This window comes from Haliotis cracherodii, unplaced genomic scaffold (genome assembly GCF_022045235.1).
Source record: "Haliotis cracherodii isolate W230 unplaced genomic scaffold, xgHalCrac1.p SCAF_5, whole genome shotgun sequence".
NCBI classification, from domain to species: Eukaryota; Metazoa; Mollusca; class Gastropoda; order Lepetellida; family Haliotidae; genus Haliotis; species Haliotis cracherodii.
Window position 1 is genome coordinate 10,317,501 of NW_027266308.1, and position 8,464 is coordinate 10,325,964.

Consider the following 8,464-nt stretch of genomic DNA (forward strand, 5'->3'; position numbering starts at 1 on the left):
TATTTTGTTACTTACACGTAATTCAATCTCTTCTTTGCCCGTGACGGGGTTTTGTGGTGATCGAGCAGTACTGCCTGACCCTACTAACCTCAGATTTGTTTACCCCTAAAAGATAATAACTTTTTGGTTTAATTTTGTTTGTACACTGAAATCGTTTTTTGAGATCCGTAGGTACATTAATAATAAGCAACAGTATATCAACATATATGCGAGTTTGGAAAGAAGTGTTGAAATTGTAACCCTATTTCCTACACATATATACTGGGTTTACGTCCTGAAACAGGATGTTGGAATAATAATGTATATTTTTGCCCACCTTTCAAAGACCCTTTATTAGGGATTAGGGTATATTTACACAAAAGGCTCATTTTCCCCAACGATCTTCATATATAACCCTTGTTTATATTGCCCTGGGGGAATACCATTGAAAAAAATCCAATTCCAGAATGGTTTTTTTACTAAATTCTTAATGTACATATTCACCCTAATATGAAGTATAATGTATTCTTAATATACAATTATATCGAGATACGAAAGATTTATTTGAAGATGGGACTTCCTTTAAACGGTATGTTTAGTCAAACCTCAGCTGTATATACAAATGCTGTTTCGCAGTTGAATGCCCTTTTCAAAGTGATGTTATTCAATATTACACAGTCAGGAGTATGGTAAGAGATCTCTTCGTCGTTGTCAGTGGCAATTCGAGTGTTCTCCGCTTACAAATGCTCGCGACATGTTGAGAGATCCTCTTTTGGTCAAGTAGCCAACGCTCAGTGGACACTTAATTAAAATAAACTAAACTTACCTTTAAACGAACGCGGCTTTCAGCAGTAATTTAGCGGCAAGCAGGGCCAAGAGTGCAATCTTGACATCAAGGGCGTAGGAGGACTGTGGCAAAATGAGCTGATTAGCCACTCAATGGTCATATATACCTTCACTGCGGGACTGATGGCGTTTGTTTACTTTTTGCCGTTGAGCTATTTATCATACAGTTTCCGTAATATGCCCTGTTTAGTCTTTGTTCATTTGCTTTGCCCAGAGAGCAAAGAGAGCCATATGCTGGCTTTATTGCGAGATATTTTCATCCGTGGTTCGTATTATGCTTGATGACAAAAGTGTTCCATGTTTTACATCACACCAATGTCATTGCGCGTGAGAACGCAATGCGGACGTTGTTTAAAGGCCGCGTGTCATGTATTGTAAAGCGCACTTATTCGAATGGTTTGTCTCAAAAGAAGAGTGGATAAAAAGCGGCTTCGGCTTGTTTTTACCTGGTCGATTTGTTACAGTGAAGACGCGACATACGGCAATTGGTAATTAAAGCATTAAGTCGCGGCCGTTTTATCTCGATCAATATTCTTTACCAGAAATCTCGCGTTCCCATTTATTCTCTCAAACAAACGGACAAATCGTGGATTTGTTGTCGAAGCGGAGCTCAAGTGCTCTCCAAATATTTCAGTTTTGAATCAGACTCTATCAAGAAGATAGACAAGGTATGGAGAAATAGACACACCATCAGTTCGCCCTCGTATATCGATGATGAATCCGTCACTTAGGGACGCTTTCAATGATCGAACACCATTCTTTGTCCGTTGCAATTATCGATCTTTCAAAACTATGATCTTTGTATGGTAGAGCGCGGTCGCTGATTGTTTTCATCGTGTAATTTTATGATCAGTAATGCCTTTGATTGTTTCATTAAAACAGTCTCAAAGACACACAAAAAACATGGAAAGCTGTATAAAACAATGAGTTTACAAGAGATGGTTCGGTGCGAGACATGCCGGAAATAATACTATATTGTTCCGCCAGCCATTACTTGGTCGGAAATGTTATTGTTTTAATGCGTTTCTCTCCCGTGAGAAGATCATCCGAGCGGGAAATTGGCTGATCTGTTTTCAAATGTGTTTAACTTTATAGAATCTTTAACCTTCCCAAAATATTCTATAGCTTAAATAATATTTAGTAATGCTTAAATTAGCCGTTTTAAGAAAATTCATTTTTAAATTGACAAAACAACTTCATATTCCTTTTAAATGTTCATTAAAGTAATTAGCTCACTGGCAAATATGAATTCAGGCACCTGCTATGTACACGTTTAAACAAAAATAACATGAAAATGATATAATTAATGTTTTTGTTCTGTTCGGAATCGTTGATCTCCACTGAAGAAGGAAACAATTCAATTTTTTTAAAGCTATGATTTTTTTTTTATTTGATAATTACTTTATTACGGCTAGCCTATCAATAAAATCAATTAAATCTAATTAAAACTAATTTTTAAAAAGTGAACGAAAACTATCTTGGGTTGCTTAAATTCAAGCAAACTTTTGCTGTTCATTCGCTTATTTGTATAGCAGTGATTGTGGAATGGTCTATATAATACATGAGATTATAGATTTTACCTAGGTATTCCGTTTTTTGTCATCAATGTCTGTTGTTAGGTAATTATTTTCAAAACGTCAACTAAAGAGAATAATCGGTATCACAGAAAAAATAACAATTTTTTTTTATCCTAGACGTTAAAATAACTTGTCCACTAGTACATTGGCTTATAATGGTTGCATATAGCAGTAAATAAGAAGTGTAAAAATAAGGTTCCGTAAGGTAGATCTGTAAAACATTAAACGACACTATTCAGCACAGTTAATAGATTCATAGTAATTCAGTGCCTGTTTGGATTTATTACATCGGCAATCAATATGAAATAAAACCACACCTGGTAGTGATGATATGGGTTCCTATGTCATGACCCTGTCACATGACATTTTTATTCATATTTCTGTGTCTATATTTCATCCTTTTACCACCTGACGTATTGAAGATAAATACTGGCAGATTTAGTTCTGGAGAGTGGTTTGTTAACAGTTTAGCAATAAAAAGACCAAAACGGTAGTTAGTTATGTCGCTATGGGGCATTTAACCAATATACAAAAACTACCTGAGTGAGAGAGTATTGTTTTACGCCGTGCAGCAATATGCAGCAAATATCCCGGCTGAGTACATCGGAACGTGGCTTCACACATTGTACCCAATCTACCTTATTGATTAATGATACAGAGACAGTGATAATAGTCATCGCAAGAAGATGACTAAGTTATAAATATTTAAGTTCAACTGTTAAAATGTAAAAAAGAATACACTCTTTTCAGGATAACAGGAACCCTTCTTTTAGAATACAGATATCATTTACTCAAAGTTGCCCCCGTAACCGCGTATCAGTATTTTTCGGTTATACCAATTTATTACACTAAGCTACATTTGGAAATCGGGATACTCAATTTGTGAATATCATTCTGACCATCTGTTTTAGGACATATTATATTCCAATATGTGTACTTAATAAATAGATAAAGATACTTATCACGTACGAGAAATGCATGTTTATACGCCCCTCTGTATTTTAGCCCAAATTTATACACAAAATGTCTTTCGTTTTTTAGCCCATGGGCGTAAATTATTAAATCAATTTCGAGCGTTTCCCCTAACTGAATGTTTAGAAACACGTAGAATGTGACGTTATTACATGGATAATCTACACTTTTTAGATGGACAGGTGAATGGAGGCATATTTCGAACAAAGTCACTTGCCCAAGGGGACACCACATGTGCTACATGTGCTACATGTGCTTCAGTGTGGGTAAGGACCGAAGCCCTTGAAACTCTTAGCAATCAAGCTGCCGGTTACCCATCCAACTACTTTCCGCGAACAACGTTGCTTTAACTTACCTATGCCCTTGGCTTAAATACGTGCATTCCCGGTGCATGCATATTTTGATATTTAATATTTCTATTTTAGAATAGTGAAACAAACGATAATAATATGTATGCATAACCTTTTGATAGTATATAAACATGATAATGACAGGGGCATTAAAAAGAGTGGTATTTACAAGTAGTGTTATGTTCATGTGACATTGAAGCGTTTGTTTGTTTGTTTGTTTCACGTCGCACTCAGCAATATTCCAGCTATATGACGACGGTCTGTAAATACTCGAGTCCGGACCAGACAAATCCAGTGATTGACATCATGAGCATCGATCCACGCAATTGGGATACGATGACATGCATCAAAGAAGGCAGCGAACCTGACCACCGGATCCCGTTAGTCGCCTCTTACGAGAAGCATAGTCGCCTTTTACGGCAAGCATGGGTTGCTGAAGACCTATTCTAACCCGGATCTTCACGGGTCGACACTGAAACGTATCACGTAACTTATGTGACATGGAAACGTATCACGTCAGTATAGCATAGGTCATCAAAACATCACCCCTTCCTCTCATGCTTTCCAAATACACCACAACTTAACAAAACAGTAACACACAAACCTTTGAGACGTGTGGTAATTAAATATATGTTGTGCAATAAAAGCCCGAAGTACGAATTTCCCTGTTAATATACCCATAAACTGCAACCTATGTAGCAACCGCACACATAAGCATACAGACCTATAGCAACCTTAAGCAAATAAAAGTCAATGGTCAATGCAGAACCGAGTTATTTCACCTCATTGGATTGATATAGAGATCCAGCTCTTTCCCCGACGCTTGGAAACCATTGGAGGCAAGCCTTCCTTATGGAGGTGAACATGCCGTTCTCGGAACAATACACACCCTTCAATCCAAGGCAGTAGTGTAACGCCGGGTTGATATACTGCCGAGGGGAAGGGACATTTCACGGCTGTTGTATATCACAGTGCAGATATTGAAGGTAGTTTAAGGACATGCTGATACTAAAGTCATAAATTCAAGGAAGGCAAAAATTATTACACAATAAATATGTCATGTGCAATTATTCATTTTGACTCGGTATGCGTGTGTCAATAGAAGGAACTATAAACTCATAAAAAATCCAATTTATAAGTCAGAAATGTTGTTTTGTATCACTGAGCATCTGTCAGTGTAGTTATACGCGAAAATTAAGAAGGTGTTCTATTTTTGTAAACAGGTTTTCCTTCTTTTAACGATTGGTGTTAAGCTAACCATTTCGCGAACACCTGGTGTCATCGCAAATTGATATTGATGCATAAACACGCGCTTATGATATAGTCGGAATCGAACAACGGACACTGCTTTTAACAGAAATTTCTTATGACCATGGCAATGATTTTTTCCCTTTTTAGGCCATGCCCCTTTTCTTATTGCTTGCTTATTTCTGTCAAGTTCGTTGATGAGGGATTATAATACCCCGTCCTAAAAGGTCGTCCGTCAGATTGTACCCTTCATACATACCGTATTGTATGGACAGATATCATCAATGAATGTTGTGTTGGAAAATGTTGCACATCTACACACGGTGTTATGTGGACAGATATCATCAATGAATGTTGTCGTGTTTGACAATGTTGCACATCTACACACAGTAGTATGTGGACAGATATCATCGATGAATGTTGTCATGTTGGACAATGGTGCATATCTACACACGGTATTATATGGACAGATATCATCCATGAATGTTGTCGTGTTGGACAATGTTGCACATCTACACACGGTATTATATGGACAGATATCATCCATGAATGTTGTCGTGTTGGAAAATGTTGCACATCTACACACGGTATTAATGGACAGATATCATCAATGAATGTTGTCATGTTGGACAATGTTGCACATCTACACACGGTATTATATGGACCGATACCATCAATGAATATTGTCGTGTTGGACAATGTTGCACATCTACACACAGTATTAAATGGACCGATACCATCAATGAATGTTGTCGTGTTGGACAATGTTGCACATCTACACACGGTATTAAATTGACAGATATCATCCATGTATGTTGTCGTGGTTGACAATGTCGCAGATCTACACACGGTATTATATGAACAGATATCATCCATTAATGTTTTAATGGACAATGCTGCACATCTACACACGGTATTATATGGACAGTTATAATTCATGAATGTTGTCATGTTGGACAATGTTGCCCATCTACACACGATATTATATGGACAGATATCATCCATGAATGTTGTCGTGTTGGACAATGTTGCACATCTACACACGATATTATATGGACCGATATCATCCATGAATGTTGTCGTGTTGGACAATGTTGCACATCTACACACGGTATTATATGGACCGATATCATCCATGAATGTTGTCGTGTTGGACAATGTTGCACATCTACACACGGTATTATATGGACCGATACCATCAATGAATGTTGTCATGTTGGACAATGTTGCACATCTACACACGGTATTATACGGACCGATACCATCAATGAATATTGTCGTGTTGGACAATGTTGCACATCTACACACGGTATTATATGGACAGTTATAATTCATGAATGTTGTCATGTTGGACAATGTTGCACATCTACACACGGTATTATATGGACAGATATCATCCATGTATGTTGTCGTGGTTGACAATGTCGCAGATCTACACACGGTATTATATGGACAGATATCATCCATGAATGTTTTAATAGACAATGTTGCACATCTACACACGGTATTATATGGACAGTTATAATTCATGAATGTTGTCATGTTGGACAATGTTGCAGATCTACACACGGTATTATATGAACAGATATCATCCATGAATGTTGTCATGTTGGACAATGTTGCACATCTACACACGGTATTATATGGACAGATATCATCCATGTATGTTGTCGTGTTGGACAATGTTGCACATCTACACACGGTATTATATGGACAGATATCATCCATGAATGTTGTCGTGTTGGAAAATGTTGCACATCTACACACGATATTATATGGACAGATATCATCCATGAATGTTGTCGTGTTGGACAATGTTGCACATCTACACACGGTATTATATGGACAGATATCATCAATGAATGTTGTCGTGTTGGACAATGTTGCAGATCTACACACGGTATTATATGAACAGATATCATCCATGAATGTTGTCATGTTGGACAATGTTGCACATCTACACACGGTATTATATGGACAGATATCATCCATGTATGTTGTCATGTTGGACAATGTCGCAGATCTACACACGGTATTATATGGACAGATATCATCCATGTATGTTGTCATGTTGGACAATGTCGCAGATCTACACACGGTATTATATGGTCAGATATCATCCATTAATTTTGTATGGGACAATATTGCGTATGTATGCACGTTGTTTTTTGTCTGCAGACAGACAGATAGATAGATACAATGTATATTAATCTTATGTACTTCCCTTACGACACGTTTGTGCTAGTATTTCAATGTGCAATCTGGTAAATGGTTTCAAGAACATTTGTCATCACATACAAGCTATCCAAATGAATCCAATGTTGCGCAAAATGAACTTTTACTATGACAGGGTATGATATAAAGACATTGCCTATAAACAAGGGACAATAGACTCATAAATGAGACTCAACGTGGGGTATACAGCGGGGCTTTATGTGGAAAATAGCACCCGAAGTACCCGTCAATGTGCTACACAGTATTTGCTTTACGATAGCGGCTAGAACAATGTACGTGAGTCATAATACCTTGTAACATTTCATATCTCAGTTGGTATTATAGCTCCTTTGTATTGTTACCTATTTTTTTAAGGTAACAACAGTGGCAGTGACTGTACCTTTATCACGATTGACGCTAGGGCACATACATACATACATACATACATACATACATACATACATACATACATACATACATACATACATACATACATACATACATACATACATACATACATACATACATACATACATACATACATACATACATACATACATACATACATACATACATACATACATACATACATACATACATACATACATACATACATACATACATACATACATACATACATACATACATACATACATACATACATACATACATACATACATACATACATACATACATACATACATACATACATACATACATACATACATACATACATACATACATACATACATACATACATACATACATACATACATACATACATACATACATACATACATACATACATACATACATACATACATACATACATACATACATACATACCTTTGTTGTTTTTTAACGCCGCACTCAGCAATATTCCAGCTATATGACTGCGGTCTGTAAATAATCGAGTCTGGACCATACAATCCAGTGACTGACATTATGAGCATCGATCCGCACAACTGGGATACGATGATATGCATCAACAAAGTCAGCGAGCCTGGCCACCCGATCCTGTTAGTCACCTCTTACGGCAACCATAGTCGCCTTTTACGGAAAGTATGGGTTGCTTAAGACCTCTTCTATCCCGGAATCTTCACGGGTGGCATTATTAATATTAATGTGCAGAGAAAGCAAAGAAACTTCCAGGAAACATTTATTAACATGCACTCAATATAAATTGTCAATGCAAGAGAATAACCAGCCTAGATGTTCTGCCGAAACAGATTCCATTTGGACGTAAAGGGCAAAAGAGATGTGTAAATTATATGAATA

The 8,464-nt window shown here is 36.9% G+C and overlaps 1 protein-coding gene across 1 annotated transcript in view; it reads right to left on the minus strand.

The window, feature by feature from the left end:
• Positions 1-816, minus strand: part of LOC139443076 (homeobox protein Nkx-2.2a-like) — a 37,822-nt gene extending 37,006 nt beyond the window's left edge. The window contains exon 1 of the mRNA XM_071224006.1: positions 806-816. The gene's annotated coding sequence lies outside the window, so the exon portion shown is untranslated. The remainder of the gene's footprint in view (positions 1-805) is intronic.
• Between the last annotated feature and the right edge of the window lie 7,648 nt (positions 817-8,464).